The sequence below is a fragment of the Rhinatrema bivittatum genome, chromosome 4 (assembly GCF_901001135.1).
Source record: "Rhinatrema bivittatum chromosome 4, aRhiBiv1.1, whole genome shotgun sequence".
In the NCBI taxonomy this organism is placed as follows: Eukaryota; Metazoa; Chordata; class Amphibia; order Gymnophiona; family Rhinatrematidae; genus Rhinatrema; species Rhinatrema bivittatum.
Window position 1 is genome coordinate 97239452 of NC_042618.1, and position 27257 is coordinate 97266708.

Genomic DNA, 27257 nt, shown 5'->3' on the forward strand with positions numbered 1-27257 from the left:
CGGAAGGGGTCTGTTGACACCAGAGGAACGCTTGAGACGGCGCAGATCGGGTCTTTACTTGTACTGTGGTGGTTCCAGACATCGTTTAGCGAACTGCCCTATTCGTCCGGGAAACTTCAAAGCCTAGGAACTTTGGGGGGCATTTCCCTGGGCCTTTCTTCTCCTAAACCCCCACTCACTCTACCAGTAACTCTTTGTATGAATGGACTGGAATTTACCACCCTGGCGTTGGTGGATTCAGGAGCCGGAGGAGATTTCATCTTGCAAAAACTTGTGGATAGACTCCACATCCCAGTCCAACCTTGTCAAAAACCTCTAGTCATTTCCTCCATCCACAGGGAACCTTTACCTGGAAGGATTACGCATCAGACGAAACCCCTGGACTGTTATATTGCACTGGACCATTCTGAACAAATTACTTTCTATGTCCTCGAGAGAGCCATTCATCCTGTGGTGTTGGACATACCCTGGTTGCAACGCCATAACCCCCAATTCGATTGGGCTTCCTTACGGCTGACACAATGGGGTCCTGAATATTCTGGGACTTGTTTGAAGGACACAGGTTCTGCTTCCAATTACGTCTGTGCCTCAATTTTGGGGGAATTACCCACTCCTTATAAACAATTTGCAGACATATTCTCCAAGAAAGCGGCCGATGCCTTGCCGCCTCATCGGACGTTCGACTGCGCAATCAAGTTGGTTCCTGGTTCCACACCCCCGCATGGGCGAGTTTACTCCTTGTCTGCTGCCGAAACTCGAGCTATGGCTGAATATATTCAGGACAATTTACAAAAAGGATTTATCCGGCGGTCCACCTCGCCTGCGGGGGCTGTATTTTTCTTTGTGGAGAAAAAGGACGGGACTTTACACCCTTGCATCGACTATCGAGGACTCAATGCTATTACCATCAAGGATCGATATCCCTTGCCTCTCATTGCGGAATTATTTGATCGTCTGCAAGGAGCTCAAATTTTTTCCAAGTTGGATCTCCATGGCGCTTACAATTTGGTACGAATCCAAGAAGAGGATGAATGGAAGACTGCTTTCAACACCAGAGATGGACACTATGAGTACTTGGTTATGCCGTTTGGTTTAACTAATGCTCCTGCAGTTTTTCAAAATTTTATTAATGAAATCTTTAGAGACCTGCGTTGTGGTATATCTTGATGACATTTTGATTTTTTCCAAGGACCTACTAACTCATTGCCAACACGTACTACAAGTATTACAACGACTCAGGGGCCATCAGTTGTATGCCAAACTGGAGAAATGCGTTTTTGAAACAGAGTCTTTGCCGTTCCTGGGTTACATTATTTCTAAACGAGGTTTCCAAATGGACCCAAGAAAAATAAAAAGCATACAAGAGTGGTCTCAACCGAAGGGTCTAAAGGCCTTGCAGAGATTTCTTGGTTTTGCCAATTACTACCGACATTTCATTAAGGACTTTTCCAAATTATCCACACCTCTCACCGCACTTACACGAAAAGAAGCTAATATCACCAATTGGCCCACAGCCGCAGAGGAAGCATTTCAGGCTCTTAAGGACTCCTTTTTACAACAGCCCTGTCTCCGCCACCCTGACCCAAGACGCCCATTCACTGTTGAGGTTGATGCATCCACCGAGGGGGTAGGAGCAGTGTTAAGTCAGAATGATGCTAAAGGTACTTCTCACCCCTGTTCCTATTTTTCAAGAAAATTTTCTTCTGCTGAGCACAATTATGCTATTGGCGACAAAGAATTATTGGCCATTAAACTCGCATTGGAAGAATGGCGACAATGGCTGGAGGGGGCCCAGCACAGAATCACTATCTTTACAGATCACAAGAATCTGATTTATCTACAGCAAGCTCAACGTCTTAACCCGCGGCAAGCCCGTTGGGCATTATTTTTTTCACGTTTTGATTTTGAACTCCGGTATCGACCAGCAAGCAAGAATATCAAGGCGGATGCACTATCCCGTTCCTTTGTCTGCGAGGATGGAGAAGAGACTTTGCAGAATATCATCGATCCAGCCCGTATCATCCTTGCGGCTACCTTCTCTGATCTGATCGGGAAAACCGTGGTTCCCAACAGACTCCGCAACAGGGTACTGAAATGGGGACATGAGTCCCAGTTCGCTGGACACCCTGGACGTAAGAGAACACAGGACCTCCTTCAACGATTCTACTGGTGGCTGGGGATGTGCAAAGACATTCGTGCATACGTAGATTCCTGTCCCGTTTGTGCCCAACATAAGAATCCTGTGGGGAGACCGTGGGGATGGCTACAACCATTGCCGGCACCAACCAAACCTTGGACTCATATCTCCACCGACTTTGTGGTTGATTTACCTGCTTCTGAAGGACACACGGTTATCTGGGTGGTGATTGATCGTTTCTCTAAAATGGCTCATTTTACACCCCTGCCCGCCCTTCCCTCTGCTCCTCGTTTGACTCAACTATTTATGTCACATATATTCCGACTTCATGGCCTACCCCTGCACATTACTTCCGATCGAGGTTCACAATTCACAGCCCGATACTGGCGGAATCTCTGTGCCAAATTTCACATTGCATTAGATTTCACTACCGCCTTCCATCCGCAAGCCAATGGACAAGTAGAACGAACCAATCGTGCTCTCAAACAGTTCCTACGGTCTTATGTTAATGCACGACAGGATGATTGGGTGGCTTTGTTGCCTTGGGCGGAGTTTTCACATAACTTCCACACTTGTACATCGACTGGATTCTCCCCTTTTCAAGTTGTTTTTGGCTATCAACCTACACCGCCGGTGCCTCTACCCCTGGCGGTGCCCTCTCCGGCGGCTCAACTCACTGCCACATAGTTCAAGCAATTATGGATACACACTCGACACATGCTCTGTAAAGCAGCACAAACGGCTAAGAAGTTTGCGGATTGGCATCGGAGACCGGCACCTCAATTTCATCCTGGTGATAAGGTGTGGCTTAGCACCAGAAACATTCGATTGAGGGTCCCCTCTATGAGATTGGCTCCCCGGTATATCGGTCCTTTTCCTGTGACTAAACAGATAGTCCTATAACTTACCAACTACGCTTACCTACCTCCCTTCGCATCCACAAGGTTTTTCATGTATCCCTGTTGAAACCGTTGATCCTCAAATGGCCATCTTGGAAGGTTCCTGTGTCACCACACGTACAGCTGGAGGAAGACACGACATATCAAGTCCGGGAGGTTCTCGATGTTCGGAAACGAGGCCGTAGATGGGAGTATCTCCTAGCGTGGGAAGGTTTTGGGCCAGAGGAGAACTCCTGGGAACCTGCTACTAATATCCTGGACAAGGATCTTCTCAATAACTTTCATAACAACCACCCAGAAAAATCCAAGCCTTCTAGGGGGAGGCCTAAAGGAGGGGATACTGTTATGATTACCGGCCACGGCAAGCCGCGACCGGGACCTATCACTTGCCCCAGGGCCCGGACGGACTGTTGATGTTGAGGCGGACTTCGGAAGTTCCTTCAGCGGCAGCAGCTGCTGCTGCCCCAAGATGGCCACGGCGTTCCTCCCTGCGCGGCTAAGCTCCGCCCCCTGACATCTGCTAGGGCCGCACAGGCGGCTATGGCTGCTAATTTATAGGAACACTCTCAGGAAGTGGGCTGGCCCCTTCCTGCTGCATCTTAATTGGCTGAAGACTATTTAAGGCAAGGTCTGTCCCCTCAGACCTTGCCTTGACTTCTTGGCTCCTGAGTTTGTTCTTGTTCCTGGTTCCTGATTGGTTTCCCTGTGTTTGATTCCTGGACCGGTTGACGTTTCTCCTGGCTCTCGATCCCTGGCTTGGCGACAATATCTCTGGCTATCGACCCCTGGACTGGCTGCGGACATCTCTGGCTCTCGACCCCTGGACTGGCTGCAGACATCTCTGGCTCTCGACCCCTGGACTGGCTGTGGATATCTCTGGCTCTCGACTCCTGGACTGGACTTCTGAGGGATCCTCGGGGTTGGCTCTTCGACCTGCTGAAGGCGTCAGCTACTGTTTTCTCGACCCGCTGGAGGCGCCAGCATCTGGACTACACGACCAGCAGGAGGCGCCTGCATCCAGATCTTCTTCAATCCTACCTGCCATCCCAAGGATCGGCCTCACCTACCGTCGGTGGCCTAATCGGACATCGCCGGACCAAGGGTCCACACCTCTGAGCATAACAGTGGAATTGTATTTATTCATCTGCTTTTGACAAGAAAAATGGAGAGGCAATTCTATTTAAGAACTTTATTGCACTCCAAATTATATCTCAATAGTCTGACTTAAAAGGCAGATGGGCATTGGTACTAGTATCTATAGCTAAGCAATACTTTTTGTTGTTAAATATTTATGTGCTGAATGTGGACTGCCCTGAATTTTTAAAGATTTAGCACAGCTCATTTTGGGCTATGGTGATATCTCCATTATTTTAGGCGGAGCCTTTAATCAGCCTCAACTTGATTTTGGACAGACCGTCGAAATGTAGACCAGTTAGATGCTGCATGATAATAAATTAGAACAAGGTTTAGTAGATACGTGGCACATTCTTCAACCTACTGGAAAATAATTTACTTTTTTTTCTTTTACTTACTAATCATACAATCAGATAGCTTTTTTTTTTTTAGTTTCCAAAGTTCTTATGCCGGAGATCATTAATGCAGAAATCCACCCTATTTTGATTTCATATCATGCAGCTGTTACTATGTCATTTTCCATATCGAAACTTAATCAGAGGTCACGCACTTGGAAACCGAATGCCAATTAGCTAGAAGGTGATGAGTTTATGGGCTAAATTTCTAAAGAAATTCACGATTTCTTTATTCTAAGTGAGGTAGATGGAACCCCTTGTCATACTTTATGGGAAGCCTTTAAAGATACTCTCCATGGTGAAATTATAAGTTATGTTGCCTTTAAAAATAAATCAAATTATTTAACGTCAAATGCCCTAGAACATGAAATAGTTATGCTAGAGGAAGAGCATATCCAGAAGGGTTCACCTGATGTTTTACATTGCCTTGTTGAACTGAAATACAAATATAACACCCTGCTTAGTCAGAAAGCTGGAAAATTGATTTTCATGCAAAAATCCTGATATTATGCAAAGAATAATTGGTAGGAAGGTTTCTTGCACAATATCTTGCTATCAAAAGAAATGAGTCATATTCATGTAATACAAACATCTAAACCTTCCATTTTGTTAAAAGATGCTGAAATAATGCGTCAATTTCAGCATTATTATCAATCTTTGCATCTGAGGTCACTGACAAAGAAAAAGCTAAAAAAGACTGCAAAGCACTTTTTGCTAATCTTCATGTACCATGTCTTTCGGAGGAGGACATGAATTATTTAGACTCCCCGATCACTGAAAAAGAAATTGGGCAAGCAATTAATTATCTCCCTACACAAAAGTCTTCTGGTCCTGATGAATATGGGATAGAGTTTGATTGAATTATCCACTCCGCTTTAATACCTAAACTTAAGACCCAATACTCTCATTTCATACATACGGGAAAGGCTTCTGGTAATTTTTAGAAGAAACAATAATATTATTAGAAAAACCTGGTAGAGACCTCTTACTGGTACAAAATTATAGACCAACTTTGTCCCTAAATGTTGATTGTAAAAAATTTACTCTAAAATCTTAGCTACGAGACTAATTTCGACTTTAGAAAAATTGATTCATCTGGACCAAGTTGGGTTCATAAAAGGTAGATACATTTTTGACAATTCCAGGATTTTTCATCACTTAATTGCCATTGCCAAAACAAAACAATTCCCCTGTTAGCTTATCTGTTGATGCTGAGAAGGCATTTGACAGAGTTGAATGGGACTATATGTTCAGTGTACTTAAACAATTTGGTTTTGGAGATGTCTTTATAAAGTATGTGATGGTGTTATACAGTAACCAGCACTCAAGCATCTTAGTTAATGGCATTCTCTCTGACAATTTTTCTTTAAACAGAGGTACTAGACAGGGATGTCCTTTATCACCTTTGCTCTTTATCTTAACTTTAGAGCTGCTATTGCTTGCCTTTTGGCAAAATGTTAAATTCACCGGATTCTCAGTAGAAAATCAAAATTACAAGTTGTCTGCATATGTTGATGACTTGTTATTATTTCTATCACACCCAGCGTGTATCTTAAATGATTTATTGATCCTAATGGGCGAATATTCATCCTTCTCTGGTTTTAAAGTAAATTGGACTAAAACTGATCTAATGCTGCTGTCGTGCCTCCTGGCCGCGGGCAACCATGGCCGAACCCCCCTACCTAGAGTCGCGGCATCAGGGGCTGCTGCCGCAACAGCATCAGGGAAGCACCGGGAATCGCTTCCTCCCATCCCTGTTCCTCGGCATGGTTCCACGGGGATTGCCGGTGGGGAAGCGCCCCCAGGCCTCTTCATAGCGTCATGCTGCTCTGCAGGCATCCCCGAGAGCAAGTTGGCCGCCCTGCTCCTAGGCACGAGGCCACGCCTCCTTAGAAGATTTAAAGGGGCCTCATGCCCTACATTACCCTCACCTGCTCCTGATGGGTCAAGCGTGGGGAAGTATATAAGGAGCCTTCCTCCAGCCACTCCTTGACTTGGCAATGAGTCTGCTCGCTCCGGTGAGTTTCCTGGTGCCTTTGGTTCTGGTTCCTGCTTCTTCTCAGTGATTCCTCGGTGTGTGACTTCGGACTGGCAAGCGGTGATTCCTTGGTGTGTGACTTCGGACTGGCAAGCGGTGATCCCTTGGTGTGTGACTTTGAACTGGCAAGCAGTGATTCCTTGGTGTGTGACTCCGGACTGGCAAGCAGCGATCCTCTGGTACTCGACCTCGGACTTCCTCCGGACCATCCACCTTCAAAGGCCCACCTAAGTCCCAGTGGCCCGGGTCCCTACGGGCTCCTCCCGGGGGGCCACGGGCTTCCAGTGGCGAAGATCCAGTTGACCCTTGCACTGACCTCATGCCTCTTCGACCTCTCAAAGGTCCACCTAAGTCCCATAGGCCTGGGTCCCTACGGGCTCCTTCCTGGGGGACCATGGGCTTCCAGTGGCGAAGATCCAGTTGGCCCTTGCTCCGACTCCATGCCTCATCGCCCCAGAGGTCCACCTAAGTCTCCAGCAGCGAGGATCCAGCCAGTTCCAACTTATGCTTTGCCTCGCCACCCGACGGGGGAACCTGAGGAGCCATCTCCTAAGGTCATATCAACCTCCCGTCGGTCGAAGGGTTCACGTCCCTCCTGGTCATAACAGATTGCCAAGTCCATGAATCCGGCAGAGGCTTCTTCCCACCAGGCCATCCCGGAATGGCCCAACATATGATGGACCAGCAAAAAACCCTTGATGCCCTTGTCTCCGCAGTGGAGAACCTGAACCAACGCTTCGAGGCGTTAGAGCCATGAACCCCACCTTGCCATCTCCGTCTATGGCTCCTGGGGCCCGCTCGGTGATTCGCCTGCCTACACCACCTCACTTTTCTGGGGAACCCCGGTCCTGTAGGGGTTTCATTAACCAGTGCAATATGCACTTCCGTCTGCAGCTGACCCTCTTTCCTGACGACGCTACCAAGACCATCATCATTCTCTCTCTCCTTGAAGGGAAGGCCCTAGAATGGGCTTCCCACTTGTGGGAGTGGGATGACCCCGTACTGAATAATTTGAGAGAGTTCTGGGAGCTGTTCCGAATGAGCCTTGGTGACCCCACTCAGGAGGTTTCTGCCGGGTCCAAACTTCTCCAACTGCGTCAGGGTTCGAGAACGCTTGCGGAGTTTGCCCTTGAGTTCCGGACCCTCTCTTCAGAGCTTGGTTGGGGCCCAGACTGCTTACGAGTCATCTTCTTACAGGGACTCAGTCCGAGAATCAAGGATGAGCTCGCGGATCGGGAGCTACCTAGGTCCTTCAACGCCCTCATTGACCTGGTGGGGTGTATTGATAGGCGCCATCAAGAACGCCTTCAAGAGGCCCAGATGGCCATGAAAACCTCGACCCCCTCCTAGACACCCTCGACGCTCACCTTCTCCCAAAGGTGAATCAGGAGGCTCCCGAGCACCGACCAACGAACCCATGCAAATGGCCTGAGGGAGGCTCTCCACTCAGGAGCATCAAAGGCGAATCAGAGAAGGACTCTGCCTCTACTGTGTCGTGGCAGGTCACCAATTAGCCGCATGCCTGGTGCGGCAAGGAAACTCCCAGGCCTAGGACCTGAAGGAGGTCTCTTCCTGGGCCTAACACCACCGGCACCTCCACTAACCCTACCAGTCACACTGACATCTAGGGATGGCGAATTCCATACTTTAGCCCTAATAGACTCAGGAGCTGGGGACAATTTTATTATGAGGAGTTTAGAGGAGCACTTAAAAATTCCACATCTTCGTGCCCAGGCCCCATTGGTCCTCTCGTCTATCCAGGGCAAGCCCCTCCCAGGGTGCGTAACACACCTCACGGAAGTCGTTCAACTTTGTGCTGGGCTTCTTCACGTCAAGCGGATTTCCTTCCACTTCCTGGAACACTCTATACACCCCATTGTCCTGGGACTCCCCTGGCTCCAAAAACATTGTCCCCAATTCGATTGAAGAACCTTACAGCTAATCCAATGGGGGCCAAATTGTCACGGCACCTGCCTCCAACCAGTAGTTCCAGTGCAATGCTCAACCACCCTTGCCAGTCTCCAAGGCCTGCCGACATCATATGCTACTTACTCTGATGTCTTTTCCAAGTGGAAGGCCGAGACGCTCCCGCCTCACTGACCATTCGACTATTCCATTAACCTTCTCCCCGGCAGAGAATCTCCTCGGGGACGCACCTATGTCCTTTCACCCTTGGAGACTCAAGCCATGTCTCACTACATCAAGGAAAATCTGGAGAGGAGATTCATCTGCAAATCGACATCCCTGGAGAGGGCTGGTTTCTTCTTTGTTGGAAAAAATGATGGAACCCTCCGCCCTTGCATTGCTTACCAGGGCCTGAATGCCATAACAATCAAGGACCGGTATCCATTGCCTTTAATCTCTGAGCTATTTGATTGCCTTCAAGGAGCTAAAATCTTTACAAAATTGGACTTCTGGGGAGCGTTTAACTTGATCCGTATAAAGGAGGGAGACGAATGGAAAACGGCCTTCAACACCAGAGACAGTCATTACAAGTACTTAGTAATGCCATTCGGGCTCTGCAACACCCCAGCAGTGTTTCAAAACACCATGAATGAAATTTTCTGAGACCTGCTATACCACTGTGTGGTCGTGTACCTCGATGACATCTTAATATTCTCCAATTCCCTTGCTGCTCACCACCAGAATGTCATCCAGGTACTACAATGACTAAGAGAAAACCAACTCTACGCCAAGCTCGAGAAATGCCTCTTCGCGCGAGAGGCTCTCCCATTCCTGGGAAACATCGTCTCCAGCAAAGGATTTTGCATGGACCCCCAGAAACTGAAAGCCATTCGAGAATGGCTCCAACCATCTGGGCTGAAACCGCTTCAATGGTTTTTGGGTTTCACTAATTACTACTGCTCATTTATCTCCCATTACACTTCCATTGTTGCACCCCTAATGACCTTAACTTGGAAAGGCGCTGACCCCAAGAACTGGCCCCCCCGGGGCTGTAGCCGCCTTCCTCCATCTTAAAGAGGTATTTCTTCGCCAGCTGTGCCTCCATCATCCTGACCCTCAATGTCCATTTATCATTGAGGTGGATGCATCCTCTGAAGGTGTAGGGGCCGTTCTTAGTCAGAACTTGGCCCAACACAAACTACACCCATGCACCTTCCTCTCTCACCAATTCTCCCCCACAGAACGAAACTACACCATTGGTGATAAGGAGCTTCTGGCCATCAAAATGGAGGAATGGCGTCCTTGGTTAGAAGGAGCTCAACATCCATTCACGGTCTACACTGACCACAAAAATCTAGAATATCTGCATCGGGCACAATGCCTCAATCCCTGACAAGCACGATGGGCATTATTCTTTAGCTGATTCAACCCCCTTTGGTTCTTAGGTAGAAAGCTGAAATCCAGAACGTCCAGGGTAGCATTCTCTGAAATGCTCCCTGTTCCACGCACAGGTCCCCAGAGGCAGGTAGAACTCCGGAATCTCAATGTGTGGATGGCATGATGTTGCAAGGAAGAGTGATTCAGTTTTGTAAGGAACTGGGGAATCTTTTGGGTAAGGGGGACTCTTTTCCAAAGGGATGGACCTTAACCAGGGTGGAGCCAGGTTGCTGGCACTAACCTTTAAAAAGGGATAGAGCAGCTTTTAAACTAAATCAAAGGGGAAAGCCGGCAGTCGCTCAACAGCACATGATTCGAAGGGAGATATCTTTGAAGGATACTAATGAAGCATTAGAGTTAGGGCATTCCAACACAGAGGTTCCAATAATAAGAAAAGTAGTCCAAGTGCCTATAATTAAATATTCACCTGAGCTAAAAGATTCCAGTTTAACCCTGTCAACTGAAAAGAGATTGTTAATACAAACAAAAAACACACTTTGAAATGTTTGTATGCTAATGCCAGAAGTCTAAGAAGTAAGATGGGAAAATTAGAGTGTATAGCAGTGAATGATGACATAGAATTAATTGCCATCTCAAAGACATGGTGGAAAGAGGGTAACCAATGGGATAGTGCTATACCAGGGCACAAATTATCTCGCAGTGACAGAGAAGAGCATCTTGGTGGCAGGGTGGTGCTTTATGTCCAGGATGGCATAGAATCCAACAGGATAAAGATCCTGTATGAGACTAAATACACAATCAAATCTTTATGGGTAGAAATCCCTTGTGTGCTGGGGAATAGTATAGTGGTAGGAGTTTATGACCATCCACCTGGCCAAGATCGTGAGATGGACAGTGAAATGCTATGAGAAATTAGAGAAGCAAATCAAATTGGTAGTGCAGTAATAATGGGAGATTTCAGTTACCAAAAGTGTATCAGAGCAAACTGCACTTTAAATAATCTCACATCAGACAAAAAGTGCAGGTAGAGGGTCAATCCTGACAAGAGACTCCAAATAGATTTCAAAGTTAATGAGGATTTTTATTCATTTATGAGGCAACTCCACTGATTCAAATCCCAAGCAATACTTTACGGCGTCCCCCGACACGGTCCCGTGTTTCGCCTAGGGCTGCATCGGGAGGGTAGCGCCAACAGGATTTCTCAATAGGAAAGCTAAAACAAATTAAACAAAACGTCAGGATGCTATATAGGACTTACGCCGACTAAAAATACAAACAATGATGATTCACCATAACTCTTACCTGACAGCTTGATTTTCTGAATTCTGACAGGGAGCGCACTAACCCTAAACGCTGTCAGGTATTTCAAGGATAGCAGTGGCGCCAAAATCACAGGTGAACCAATGACGTGGGTAAATTGTCCCCGTTCATTGGTTCCGTTCCTGTGAGGTGCCCTAGCAGCATAGTGTGTGACCAGTGCTTACTGTGAGAGATCTTATGTGAACAGAAACCATTCTATCTCCCGATTAAGTCCCTTGGGGGTTACTGAATCTAAAGTAAATATCCACCGCTGTTCAATACGTCCTAGCTGTTCTGCATAACAGCCCCCTCGGGCAGGACGTGGGAACACTTCAATAACACTGAACTTGAGGTCAGCGAGGTTATGAGATTTGTTTACCCAGTGCTCTACCAAGGGTTCGTTCTCTCTTGCGTGCCGGATGTTAGAGCAATGCTCAATAATACGTGTTTTAACCATTCTCGTGGTTTTACCTACGTATATTAAGGGGCACGGACAAATGATCACGTAAATAACTCCTGAGGTGGTACAGTCGGAGTAGGAACGAAGTGGAAAAGCTCTGTGAGATGTTGGATGAATGAATGAAGTAGTAGATTGTGTGTATGAACATACTGTACAGTGGCCACAGGGGTGGTGTCCGAATGTGTTAGGTGGATGCCGTTGCTGCACCAAGTCTGCATGAACAAGTTTGTCTCGTAAATTTTTACCCCGCCGGTACGTGAACCGTAGGGGGCCGGGGAATACCAACTGCATGGATAGTGCACGCCAGTGTTTGCGGATCATAATTGTGATTTGACGACTAAGTGTTGAGAATGGCAAAATACAATTTGTGACTGGTATCAGAGCTAGAATGTGGGAGAAACAGCAGATCACGGTTAGTAAATAGGGCCCGTTTCATGGCTCGCCTTACCACCCGCTTAGGATATCCACGGGTCAAAAACCGGGCTGACATTAGTTCTGCCTGAAGGAGAAATTCGTCACGAGTGGAACATAACCTACGAAGTCTGAAAAATTGACCCGTGGGGATGTTATTTCTTAAGGGGCTAGGATGACAGCTGTGAAACTCCAATAGTGTGTTTCTGTCTGTATCTTTGCGATGGATAGTGGTCAAAAATTGGGCATTATGAACTGAAACTGTAATGTCTAAAAAGGCTATCTGAGATTGATGCCAACTGAAATTAAATTGTAAATTAGAGTCTTGAGCATTAAGCCAATCAATGAACAGGAACAACTGTATTTCTGTACCTAACCAGACCATAAACACGTCATCGATGTATCTTAACCAGGTTGCAATGTGTTGAAACCCTTCTGAGGGGTATATCTGGGAGTCTTCAAACTCTGCCACAAAAAGGCAGGCTAAACTGGGGGCCATGGTGGCCCCCATCGCCGTGCCTTTTACCTGTAAATAAAATTTGTCATGAAATCTGAAATAATTATGTGTAAGAGCTAAAGATGCCAGCGTGACTAATAATGAAGTTGGAATTCTCTGGGGATTTGTACGGGTATTTAATACTTTCTCAATAATTCTAAGAGCCTCAAATTGGGGAATGTTAGTGTAGAGAGAAACTATGTCCAAGGTGACTAACAGAAATGGTTCCGTGGGAAACGGTATGGAATGTAAAAGTGTGATAAAGTGCGCTGAGTCCCTTATGTAAGACCGGATCTGTGGTACAAATGGCTTGAGAAAAAGATCCACAAATTGAGACAAGGGTTCCAATAATGAACCAATGCCAGCCACGATAGGACGGCCAGGTGGATGTTGAAGATCCTTGTGAACCTTAGGTACCGTGTAAAAGACCGAAATAATAGGATGGTCAGTGATCAAAAATTTAGCCTCTCTAGAAGTTAAAATGCGGCGGTCAACAGCCTGCTCCACGATAACTTTAATCTCCTGAAGTAGCTGAGGGGTAGGGTCCTCCAATAATACTTGATAAAAGGAAGTGTCAGAAAGTTGACGTGTGGCTTCCAACATATAGTCATCCCTGTCTTGTATAACTATCCCCCCTCCCTTATCCGCTGGCTTTACTATAATAGAGGGGTCATTCCGCAGGTTTGCCAGCGCTTGTGATTCCTGTCTGGTGAGATTAAATTGAGTATAATGCCGGGCGGAGGCCAGCCCCCTCAGATCCTGGTCCACCAGCCTCTCAAAGGTTAAGAGAAGCGGATCGCCAGGGCCCGGGGGGACCCACCTTGACTTCGGCCGAACTAAAGAGTGATCAGAGGGTGAGGGAACATCTGCAAAAAATTGCTTAATTTTCAACAGTCTACAAAACCGGTAAATATGTACTTTATAGTCAAATAAGTTCATAGGTACCGTAGGGACAAATGACAAGCCCTTAGTTAATACCTTAAGTTCAAGCGATGAAAGTGGTCTAGATGACAAGTTAAACACTGAAGAATGCTCTAAAGCCATGGATCGGATGTCTGAGTCGTGGTCCGGGTGGTCCGTTGAGACTGTTGTGCCCGGCCCCGGGAGCGGGTGATTCGAGTGGGTTTGGAAAGAATGCCTGGATCTGGTGGACGCTGGCCTGAGTCCAAAAAAGAGGCTGCAATAGAGGCAGGACCCAGTGGTAACTCCTTCTACGGCTCCATCATCTTCAACGTCCGGATTATCATCACGCTATGCCTCTATTGCAGCCTCTTTTTTGGACTCAGGCCAGCGTCCACCAGATCCAGGCATTCTTTCCAAACCCACTCGAATCACCCGCTCCCGGGGCCGGGCACAACAGTCTCAACGGACCACCCGTGGAAACTGCTATAAAGAATAAAACACAAAACATTTGGATAAACATGGTTTAATGGGACATAGCCAGCATGGATTTACCCAAGGGAAGTTTTGCCTCACAAATCTCCTACATTTTTTTTGCAGGGGTGAATAAACATGTGGACAAAGATGAACCAGTAGATGTGGTGTATTTGAATTTTCAGAAGGCATTCGACAAAGTCCTGCATGAGAGGCTTTTAAGAAAACTAAAAAGTCATGGGATAAGAGGTGATGTCCTTTTGTTGATTGCAAGCTAGTTAAAAGACAGGAAAGAAGGAGTAGGATTAAATGGTCTGTTTTCACAGTGAAAACAGTAAACAATGGGGTGCCTCAGGGGTCTGTACTTGGACTGGTGCTTTTTAATATATTTATAAATGATCTGGAAAGGGGTACGAAAAGTGATGACAGATGACAGAAAGTTATGCAGAATAGTTAAATCTCAAGTGGATTGTGATAAATTGCAGGAGGACCTTGCAAGACTGGAAGATTGGTTTTCCAAATGTCAGTTGAAATTTAATGTGGTCAAGTGCAAAGTAATGTACATAGGGAAAAATAACCCTTGCTGTAGCTACACAATGTAATGTTCTACCTTAGGAGTTTCCACCCAGGAAAGAGATCTAGTCATCATAGTGAATAATACATTGAAATTGTCAGCTCTGTGTGCTGTGGTGATCAAAAAAAGCAAACAGAATGTAAGGAATTATTAAGAAGGGAATGGCAAATAAAATGATGGATGTGATAATGCCTTTGTATTGCTCTATGGTGAGACCACATCTTGAATACTGTGTGCAATTCTGTTCACCGCATCTCAAAAAAGATATAGTTGCACTGGAGAAAGTGCAGAGAAGGGCAACCAAAATGATAAGTGGCATGGAACAGCTGCCCTATGAGGTAAAGCTAAGGAAGTTAGGGCTGTTCAGTTTGGAGAAGAGATGACTGAGGGAGGATATGATAGAGTTCTACAAAATCATGAAAGAACTTGAAAAAGTTGATGTAAATCAGTTATTTACTCTTTCAGAAAGTAGAAGACCTAGGGGCACTCCATGATGTTATCAAGTAGCTCCTTTAAAGCAAATCAAAGAAAATACTTTTTCACTCAGCACTTTTTAAGCTCTGGAATTCATTGCCAGAGGATGTGGTTACAGCAGTTAGTGTAATTGGGATTAAAAAAGGTTTGGATAAGATCTTAGAGGAAAAATCCATAAACTACTTTATTAATAAGCAATAGTAGCTTAAGATTTATTTAATGTTGGGTAATTGCCAGGTATTTGTGACTTGGATTGGCCACTGTTGGAAACAGGATACTGGGCTTCATGGACCCTTGGTCTGACCCAGTATGGCAATTCTTATGTTCTTTTGTTGAAGCTTCCCAAAGTTCAGGGTGGGGTGGGTCTCCCTGACTTTCAAAATTATCATAATGTTTTTCTTTTAAGATATGCTACCTGTTGGCTTTTAAATATAAAAGAATTATACTATGTACCAAATTGACTTACTCTAGAAAGAGATTTGGAAGTTCCCTTACCTCTGTGCTTGTTGCCTGGTATGATAGCACCAAAGATTGTGAGAAAATTCCCAACCTTGTATGCCACGCACCAAGCTCTATGTGCCTTAGATAAATTATTACAAAATAAATTGAATTTTAGCAGGTGTTCTCCGTTATGGTATAACCCAAAGTTGAAAGTTGGTCAAGCTGTCAAATCAAGAGGATATAATTGCAATATAATTTGTATCCTGGTATCACAGTGTCCCATTAGTTTTCCTCCTTCCACCAGGTCTCTGAGTTGCCATTTAAGTCTACCTCTTAATTCAGTGCTATGTATTCTAACTCTCCCATTTTACCTTTTAGACTTTAGTCATTAACCATTAGACATTTTTTAACTCTTTATTTTCAGATTTTTCAAATAAGACGTCCAGGGGCAGATTTTCAAAGGCTACGTGCGTAACATTCGCGCGTAACCCGAGAATATCTGCCCCTGCGCGTGCTGAGCCTATTTTGCATAGGATCGGTGGTGTGCGCAAGCCCCGCGATGCGCCTATGTCCCGGAGCGGGCTGGGGGCAGGGCGTGACCTTAGCCTCGAGGCACAGCGGGCATTTACCGCTGTTCCTGGGATCGCGGGCTGGCCGTTGGCCAGTGCGCATAAGCTATGCCTGTCGGGAGGCAGGCACAATGTACCTGTCAAAGGAAAGGGGGGGTTCTAGGTAGGGCTGGGGGGCGGGTTAGGTAGGGGAAGGTGGGGGGAGGTGGAGGGAATGGAGGAAGGCTGCGCGGCTCGGTGTGCGCAAGTTGCACAATTGTGCACCCCCTTGTGCGCGCCAACCCTGGATTTTATAACATGCGCATGGCAGTGCGCGTATGTTATAAAATCGGGCGTAGATTTGTTCGTGTCGGGTTGTACGAATAAATCTATGCCCGCGCACACCTTTTAAAATTTGGCCCCCAGAATATAGCGAATTAAGGCCTGGATTTATCAAAATGCACTAAATATCGCATGCCATAGAAAAAGGGGTGTGTTTTATGGTAATAGGCAGTTTATTGCAATTTGCACTAATACCTATGCAAAGCAGTAAGTTACCACAAATTGTGATACCTCTCACTCTGAAGGTCATCAAATCTTCACAAGAGAGCACTGTTCTGTTCGTAGGTCTCACTTTGAATGTCAAAGTGGCTTCTAACCCCTACACTAATACCTAAACCTCACGTCGAGTTACTAGGTGGGCCTCCCAAAGAGATATAAATACCTACCTAGTGTGAGGGCAATATGATTAGGTGTTTGTTCTCTCTTTCTCTCTCTCTCTAAAAAGGTGTAGTTAAAGCCATGCAATAGCTATGGTGCTAATGCTATAACACTATTTGATAAATGACCCTGTAAGAAAGGAAAGAAAAAGTTACATAAAAAGAAGATATATCCTATAAGGCCACTATGGGCCTCATTTTCCAATATCGCATTAGGGGGTGTTACCAATGCAAATGAAGCTTCTTTCGTGCAGTGGGGAAACATCGCGTGTGGCGATGTTTTCGCCATTCGCGAAAACATTAGCACTGCATGTGATGTTTTCCCAGTGTGTCATTGCAGTGCATGATAATTGCCAGTTTTTGCACTTCAATCTATGAGAGAGAGAGAGAGAGAGAGAGAGAGAGAGAGAGAGAGAGAGAGAGAGAGAGAGAGAGAGAGAGAGAGAGAGAGAGAGAGAGAGAGAGAGAGAGAGAGAGAGACTTACTATAGTGCCTGTGCCCTAGACAGGTATTTTAATCCCTATGGGAGGGCCACCTACTAACTCGGGGTGGGGATTAGGTATCAGCGTCGGGGGTTGGGGGCCACTTTCGCATTCCACATGAGACCTACGGAAAGAACAGTGGTCTCTAGTGAAGATTTGCTGGCCGTCGGAGTGGGGAAACTCACTCCAAGAGTAGATTTGGGCAACGTTCTCTCCACCTAGCTTGTTGTTGCCCAGGTAGAGTGTCCAGCAAGCTAGGTGGAGAGAACGTTGCCCAAATCTACTCTTGGAGTGAGTTTCCTCACTCCGACGGCCAGCAAATCTTCACTAGAGACCACTGTTCTTTCCATAGGTCTCATGTGGAATGCGAAAGTGGCCCCCAACCCCCGACGCTGATACCTAATCCCCACCCCGAGTTAGTAGGTGGCCCTTCCATAGGGATTTAAAATACCTGTCTAGGGCACAGGCACTATAGTAAGTCTCTCTCTCTCTCTCTCTCTCTCTCTCTCTCTCTCTCTCTCTCTCTCTCTCTCTCTCTCTCTCTCTCTCTCTCTCTCTCTCCACAGTCCATAATGCAAATTTGAGGGTTGTTGTTAGCAGCTGCACTAACCTTCCAGCTGATCAGAATCAAAGGAAATATATTTGTTAGTACCTGTTTTTATAATACACTTACAGGGAAATTGCAAAAGAAATGATGCACCCATATTAAGCACTCGTTGCTTTTTAGCCAACAAAAGCTTCCTTCTAAGTTGGGTCGCCTTAGCAACATCAGGAAGTAAAGCAAGTTGTTGAACTAAGAAGAATTTGTTAGCAGAATGAACAAACATTTTCATAGTCCATATATGATCATGTTCCTAAGCAAATACAACAAGCAAAGTAGCAGTAGCCTATATTTCTATCTGGGATTCTTGCAAAAATGTTGTCAAATTTTCTTTCTTTTTTTTTAAACTCTTTATTTATGATGTTAAATCAGTTAACAAGTTAAACAACTTGACAGGAAATGGTATAAAGAGACCAAACATGTATAGGAAAAAACATACAAAGAAATACAAGGATCTCAATAATATCCTGTTAGACCACCAATTTAAGAGGTATTCCATTAGTAAATATGAGAAGCAAAGTTTTAATTACAAACATTATAGAAAAAAAGGCCTAACTACACTAAACTGCAGAGCTATCTATATTTTTACATCGGGACACTATAGTTAGGAGCTGATCGTAAGGGAAGGTGGATCCTGTCTTATTTTGTCATTCAGAAAAGTATTAAGCTGGGATGGATCAAAAAAGACATATTTGATAGAGATGTGAATCGTGTCCTCGATCGTCTTAACGATCAATTTCGGCTGGGAGGGGGAGGGAATCGTATTGTCGCCGTTTGGGTGTTTAGAGTATCGTGAAAATCGTTAAAATCGTGAACCGGCACACTAAAACCCCCTAAAACCCACCCCGACCCTTTAAATTAAATCCCCCACCCTCCCGACCCCCCCCCAAATGCCTTAAATTACCTGGGGGTCCAGCGGCGGTCCATAGCTAAATCGGGGGAAGTGGGAGGGCAGGAAAACCGGCACACTAAAACACCCTAAAACCCAACCCCGACCCTTTAAATTAAATCCCCCACCCTCCCGAACCCCCCCCCCCCAAATGCCTTAAATTACCTGGGGGTCCAGCGGCGGTCCATAGCTAAATCGGGGGAAGGGGGAGGGCAGGAAACCGGCACACTAAAACACCCTAAAACCCACCCCCGACCCTTTAAATTAAATCCCTCACCCTCCCGAACCCCCCCCCCCCCAAATGCCTTAAATTACCTGGGGTCCAGCGGCGGTCCGGAATGCTCTCCTGCAATTGAATCGTGTTGTCTTCAGCCGGCGCCATTCTGCGCCGCCATTTTGCAAAATGGTGGCGCAAAATGGCGGCGGCCATAGACCAACACGATTCGACTGCAGGAGGTCATTCCGGACCCCTGCTGGACTTTTGGCAAGTCTTGTGGGGGTCAGGAGGCCCCCCCCCCAAGCTGGCCAAAAGTCCCTGGGGGTCCAGCGGGGGTCCGGGAGCGATTTCCTGCCGCGAATCGTTTTCCGTACGGAAAATGGCGCCGGCAGGAGATCGACTGCAGGAGGTCATGTTTAATAACACATTTACAAGGAAAATAAAGCCAGAAGGAAGCACCCAAACTAGTAACAGCAGGACACATTATCAGGAAACATTTTCTTTTTGATTGTGTTACTTTGGATACATACAGAAACAATCAAATCTTACATCCTAGAAACAGTCTATCTTTCTTATGAAAGAACATTTTTAATACAAAGTCCAGATCTGAGTCCAGAGCAAAAGTGACAATTAAAGTAGAAGATGTAATTCCTTCTTCCGTTGAACTCTCAAGGAAACAGGATAAATGGGATAAATCAGTAGGTACACTATCTACAGGTAACATTATTCGAATGAGACAATATCTTATTTGGCAAAAAAAATTAGCTTTTGAGATAGGTGGAAGCAAGTTTTCTTTGATAGTTAATACTGCTACAAAATATCCTAAGGTTGCAACGTCGTATATTGTTTTCCAGATTTCCATTTTATTTTGTAGAAACAAATGTCCAGCCAATATAATGTACACTGACTTCTGTATGATTGTCCCCTTGGACTCCAGGGATTCCACTTGAGTTTTAATTTCAAGATTTTGAGACTGAGAAGTATTAAATGTGTTTGATAACTCACATTATTGGGAAACAAATTGTGAGACTTAATTAGATAAATATGCAATAGCTTCCCAGATTATGTCCAAAGTAATATTAGGAGGCTTTATTAAAGAAGCAGTTATTATCTCTGATGCAGCCGCTATGGATTGCCCAGCCTTCGAAAAAATTGGGGAAAAATTTGGCAAGAATTCAGCTCCCTTAGCTGGCAAACAGCTCCTTCAGCTTGTCCCTCTATGCTGACTCCACCCGACACTGATTCTGTCGGCAGTCCTCGATCATCAGGAGGTGATGGGAGCAGGCTGATCACATCAGCATCTCCCACGGGGGGGGGCAGGCTGAGGAGGAACCCGACTTGGCTCCGGAGAAAAAGATGACTCTGGGTCCAGGGTCATCAAATATTCTAATGCAATGACATGTAGTGAAACATGACTGTTAGCATTCCCACTCTGTCTAAAGGATAAATAAAATGCTTTGGTAATGGGAGGAATCAAATCAGGAGGAACTTTAAGAACCTCTATGTAAAATTTCCTTAACAATTTGATTGAAGAAATACTCAAGGATTTAGGAAAATTAAGAATTCACAAATGCAATTTCCTTGAATTATTCTTCAACACTTCTAATCTAAGTTGGATAGATTCCTGACCTTTAATCAAAGACAGATCACATTTCCCTAAAGAATCAGACTGTTTTTGCTTTTAAGAACTTGATCATAGGCAATTACTTGAGTTTGAACTTGCACAACTGTTGAATGAACATTATCATATTTGGACACCAAACACTGTTCTAAACCCTTGATTGCAATCCAGAGAGTCTCTAGTGTTATCTGTGCAGGGGTCTCAAGAACTGAATGTAGAAGATGCTCCCACAGTTGGATATGCCAGGGATTCAATAATGTTCCTTGCCGGGTCCTGAGACTCAGCCAAAGCAAGTACTCCCACCTCATAGAGGGAACTCTGGTCACTTTGTGGTTGCAGAGGAGCCTCCATAGAACTTGCTGAAACCACTGAGCTCAAAAGAAGTGGTAAGCGAGAGTCAGGACTGAGGGAGAGAGAGTTCAATAGAGAAGAAGCGGCATGGGAACCCATGCCTAGCTGGACAGGCCCTATGGGAGTACTCAAGCCAGAAGGCTGAAATTAACCCTCAATGGTTGGTTGAGAGAGAGAGGGAACTACTGCAGGCATAGGTGGGAGAAGGCGAACAGTTCCTTTTCAATTCTTCCCCATTCAACCTGAGGGAAATGCAAATAAGGCAAAAAGCAGGAGAGAGTATTTATTTATGTATTTATTTATTTATTTAAGGTTTGTTTGTTTTTTTATACCGATAACCGTTTGCACATTATATCAGTTTACATGGAACTGGGTTATTAAATAATGTAGGATGAAACATTTACATGGAACGGTTTGTAACATAAGTGAAAACATTAACATGAAATGGTTTTGTAGCATAAGATAAAATATGGTACATATGGTTAAATAGGTACATAACTATTGGGCTGATACAGTAAACTTCGCGGGAGAGCCGGCGGAGCGCCCGCTCTCCCGATTGCGTACCCAGGCCACTCTCCCTGGGCATGCGATTCACTAAGCCAAGCATGCAAATTAGGGCCCATGGTTAAAAAGGAGGCACTAGCGGGTTTGACAGCCGATGCTTAATTTTACCGGTGTCGGTTGTCAAACCCGCTGATAGCCACGGGTTCAGAAAACGGATGCCGGCAAAATTGAGTGTCTGTTTTCCAACCCACGGGCCGCGGGCAGCTTTTTTTCTTATTTTTAAAGATTTTTTCTTTTTTTTTTTTATCTTTGGGGCCTCTGACTTAATATCGCTATGATATTAAGTCGGAGGGTGTACAGAAAAGCAGTTTTTTCTGCTTTTCTGTGCACTTTCCTGGTGCTGGCTGAAATTAACTCCTGCTTTTTCATAGAAGTTTGATGCAGCGAGAGGCTTTTACAATTTTGTATAAATGAGAAGCTAAATAGCCTTTAGGGCTTTGCTCTAGGTATATTGTGAGTAGATAAGGTGATCTATTAATCAACTGCAGTGACCCTTTCAGATCATGTAAGACATTACGCAGTTGCAACCAGGCATAAAATTGAGTAGGAGGAAGATGAAAACCATCTTTAATTTGTTGGAAGGGTAATATGATACTGTCAGACAGAATTGAGGAAAGAAACCAAATTCCTCCATCCTGCCATTTAGCCCAATTGAAGGGGTGGCCATCAATTTTTATCTTGGGATTGTGCCATATTGGATTTAGGCGAGAATTCCGCCATGAAGGAATATGAGGGGTGAGCGCATCAAATCCTTGCATAGCTATGTGAAGCGTGCGCAAAATTTGATTGATCATTAAATTAGAGGCAAGAGTCATACCTGGGAAACAGTGGAGAGGAATAGGAGCAATACAATGTTGAGATCGCTTATTTAGTATTTTAGTAGATTATTTATAGATTATTGACATTTTGATATAATATTATATTTTTCTATTCTTTAAAATAAGCCTTGGAAACCAATTCTATACTCAGAAGTATAAATGCAAATGGAAGTACATTTAAGTAATAGTTCCATCTTCAAACAAAGGCCTGGATTTATCAAAATGCGATAGCAAAAGGGGCGTGTTTTATGCAAATAGATAGTTTATTGCAATAATACCTATGTGAAGAGCTAAGTTAGCGTGAATTGTGATAATGTTTTCACACTTTGTGATACGTGCACAGACTAGGGGATGTGAATCGTTTTCCATATCGTCTTAACGATAGAAATCGTGTGGCAGGAAAAGAAAATCGTGTTTGGCACGATTATTTCATTGAAAAATCGTTAAAAATCGTTTTTTCCGATTAGTGTGCACTAACTCGAGTTAGTGCGCACTAACTCCCCGTTAGTGCGCACTAACTCGAGTTAGTGCGCACTAACTCAAAATGATACAAATAGACACTTTCCAGGTCACTGAAGGTCAGTTAGGAATGAATATGTGTTCCTATTGGCTGGCAGCCCTCTTTATCTATTGATGTACCCAAGGTTTCCACTGAGGTGATGGTTGGGGGGTATGGGGAAATGGAACTGGAAACTCATGAACACCAACAGAAAATGAAACAAAGTGTTCACACTTCCCAGGTCAGTAAAGGTCACTTAGGAATGAATATGTATTCCTATTGGCTGGCTGTGCTCATATCTATTGATGTTACCAAGGTTACCACTGAGGTAATGGTTGGGGGGATGTGAAATGGAAACAGTTGGAAGCTTGACATGTGATGATCAGCACTCACGTGACTAGAACTTCTTTGTTTATTATTTTTGTTAGCAGGCATCTGAAATGCTAGTGCATGTTGAATTTGCCAATCACTGTGCATTTTAGAAAGGTGGTCCTGGCTGGAACTGTACACAGTTCAAATATATGTAATTGATTGTTGGTAAGTGTATTTTTTAAGTAGCCACACTGGCACAAGTATGTTTACTTTTCCTCCTACTTAACTCACTAGCTCAGCTTTGTAAGAAGGGCTTCTCTGCTTGAGTGAGGGTCAGGCAAGCTCCCCCCTGTCTGTGAAGCCAGCCTCTCACTAGTAATGCAGGGAGGGAGCTGTCTCAGACTTCACCATCCTCCCCCCCCCCCTCACCCACACACCATTCACTAGCTGGGACATGGGGGAAGTCAGGAGTGAGGGTTCAGGCAGCTCCCCCCCTGTCTGTGAAGCCAGCCTCTCACTAGTAATGCAGGAGGAAGCTGTCTCAGACTTCACCATCCTCCCCCCCCCCTCACCCACACACCATTCACTAGCTGGGACATGGGGAAGTCAGGAGTGAGGGTCAGGCAGCTCCCCCCTGTCTGTGAAGCCAGCCTCTCACTAGTAATGCAGGGAGGGAGCTGTCTCAGACTTCACCATCCTCCCCCCCCCCCTCACCCACACACCATTCACTAGCTGGGACATGGGGGAAGTCAGGAGTGAGGGTCAGGCAGCTCCCCCCTGTCTGTGAAGCCAGCCTCTCACTAGTAATGCAGGGAGGGAGCTTGTCTCAGACTTCACCATCCTCCCCCCCCCCCCCCCCTCACCCACCCACCATTCACTAGCTGGGACATGGGGGAAGTCAGGAGTGAGGGTCAGGCAGCTCCCCCCTGTCTGTGAAGCCAGCCTCTCACTAGTAATGCAGGGAGGGAGCTGTCTCAGACTTCACCATCCTCCCCCCCCCCCCCTCACCCACACACCCATTCACTAGCTGGGACATGGTGGAGGCAGTCCGGAGTGAGGGTCAGGCAGCTCCCCCCTGTCTTTTGAAGCCAGCCTCTCCTAGTAATGCAGGGAGGGAGCTGTCTCAGACTTCACATCCTCCCCCCCCCCCCTCACCCACCACACCATTCACTAGCTGGGAACATGCGGGGAAGTCAGGAGTTGAGGGTCAGGCAGCTCCCCCACTGTCTGTGAAGCCAGCCTCTCACTAGTAATGCAGGGAGGGAGCTGTCTCAGACTTCACCATCCTCCCCCCCCCCCCCTCACCCACACACCATTCACTAGCTGGGACATGGGGGAAGTCAGGAGTGAGGGTCAGGCAGCTCCCCCCTGTCTGTGAAGCCAGCCTCTCACTAGTAATGCAGGGAGGGAGCTGTCTCAGACTTCACCATCCTCCCCCCCCCCCTCACCCACACACCATTCACTACCTGGGACATGGGGGAAGTCAGGAGGTGAGGGTCAGGCAGCTCCCCCCTGTCTGTGAAGCCAGCCTCTCACTAGTAATGCAGGGAGGGCGCTGTCTCAGACTTCACCATCCTCCCCCCCCCCCCCTCACCCACACACCATTCACTAGCTGGGACATGGGGGAAGTCAGGAGTGAGGGTCAGGCAGCTCCCCCCTGTCTGTGAAGCCAGCCTCTCACTAGTAATGCAGGGAGGGAGCTGTCTCAGACTTCACCATCCTCCCCCCCCCTCACCCACACACCATTCACTAGCTGGGACATGGGGGAAGTCAGGAGTGAGGGTCAGGCAGCTCCCCCCTGTCTGTGAAGCCAGCCTCTCACTAGTAATGCAGGGAGGGAGCTGTCTCAGACTTCACCATCCTCCTCCCCCCCCCCCCCCCCCTCACCCACACACACCATTCCCTAGCTGGGACATGGGGGAAGTCAGGAGTGAGGGTCAGGCAGCTCCCCCCTGTCTGTGAAGCCAGCCTCTCACTAGTAATGCAGGGAGGGAGCTGTCTCAGACTTCACCATCCTCCCCCCCCCCCCCTCACCCACACACCATTCACTAGCTGGGACATGGGGGAAGTCAGGAGTGAGGGTCAGGCAGCTCCCCCCTGTCTGTGAAGCCAGCCTCTCACTAGTAATGCAGGGAGGGAGCTGTCTCAGACTTCACCATCCTCCCCCCCCCCCCCCTCATCCACACACCATTCACTAGCTGGGACATGGGGGAAGTCAGGAGTGAGGGTCAGGCAGCTCCCCCCTGTCTGTGAAGCCAGCCTCTCACTAGTAATGCAGGGAGGAGCTGTCTCAGACTTCACCATCCTCCCCCCCCCCCCTCACCCACACACCATTCACTAGCTGGGACATGGGGGAAGTCAGGAGTGAGGGTCAGGCAGCTCCCCCCTGTCTGTGAAGCCAGCCTCTCACTAGTAATGCAGGGAGGGAGCTGTCTCAGACTGGTATCAGGGTTAGGGCACTGTGTGCAGGAAGATCACAACACTCCTGGTATTAATAGGGATAGGGCACTGTAAGAGATGACTGTAGTAGATTGAATAAAGATCTGATGTTTCTGCTCTCCTCACACCAAACAAAAACAACACACAAGCAGAGAAGCCCTTCTTACAAAGCTGAGCTAGTGAGTTAAGTAGGAGGAAAAGTAAACATACTTGTGCCAGTGTGGCTACTTAAAAAATACACTTACCAACAATCAATTACATATATTTGGAACTGTACACAGTTCAAGCCAGGACCACCTTTCTAAAATGCACAGTGATTGGCAAATTCAACATGCACTAGCATTTCAGGTGCCTGCTAACAAAAATAATAAACAAACAAGTTCTAGTCACGTGAGTGCTGATCATTACATTACTTTTTTTTGTCAAGCTTCCAACTGTTTCCATTTCACATCCCTCCAACCATTACCTCAGTGTTAGCCTTGGTAACATCAATAGATAAGAGCACAGCCAGCCAATAGGAATACATACATACATATTCATTCCTAAGTGACCTTTACTGACCTGGGAAGTGTGAACACTTTGTTTCATTTTCTGTTGGTGTTCGTTAGTTTCCAGTTCCATTTCCCATCCCCCCAACCATCACCTCAGTGGTAACCTTGGTAACATCAATAGATAAGAGGGCAGCCAGCCAATAGGAACACATATTCATTCCTAACTGACCTTCAGTGACCTGGAAAGTGTTTATTTGTATCATTTGCAGTTAGTGCGCACTAAATCGAGTTAGTGCGCACTAACGGGGAGTTAGTGCGCACTAACTCGATTTAGTGCGCACTAACACGATTTAACGATTTTTAACGATAAATCGTTAGAATTTCTATTGTATCGTGTTCTATAACGATTTAAGACGATATAAACATTATCGGACGATAATTTTAATCGTTGAAAAACGATTCATATCCCTATGCCAGACCTGTGCACATCCCTATGCCAGACCTGTTCCTGCATACAACCACTGGGGGTTGTATGCAGGAAATAATGGTCCCAGGGAGGTCAGATAAGATAAGAGAGAGAGAGAGAGAGAGAGAGAACCTAGCTGTAATGCCCTCTCCCTAGATAGGTATGTATATCCCTATGGGAGGCCCACCTAGTAACTCGAGGTGAGGTTTACATATTAGTGTAGGGGTCTAGGGGCCACTTTGACATTCGATGTGAGACATACGAACAGAACAGTGCTCTCTTGTGAAGAGAGGAAACTCACCCAAAGATGAGATTGGTGCAATGTTCTCTCTAACTAGCTTGATGTTACCCAGGTAGAGAGTCCATCAAGCTAGGTGGAGAGAACATTGCACCAATCTCATCTTTGAGTGAGTTTCCTCTCTCCGTAGGTCATCAAATCTTCACAAGAGACCACTGTTCTGTTTGTGGGCCTCCCATAGGGAAACAAATACCTTTCTAGGGAGAGGACATTATAGCTAGTCTCTCTCTCTCTCTTTCCCTCTCTCTCTCTCTCTCTCTCTCTCTCTCTCCACAAACTGCTAAACCCAGCCCACTCCTCCTCTTTTTCAGATTTGCATCGCACCATATGATATGGTGCTATCGCATGCGTTAACAGGGCTTTTCGCATGCGATAAGCCCTTAACGCATATGGAAATGCCTTAGCACATTTTGACAAATGACCCCCACAATTTGCTATAGAAAATGGACACATCTTATGTTTCTGAAATATCTCACATTCTGCAGCTTGCAAAAATTACTTACAAAA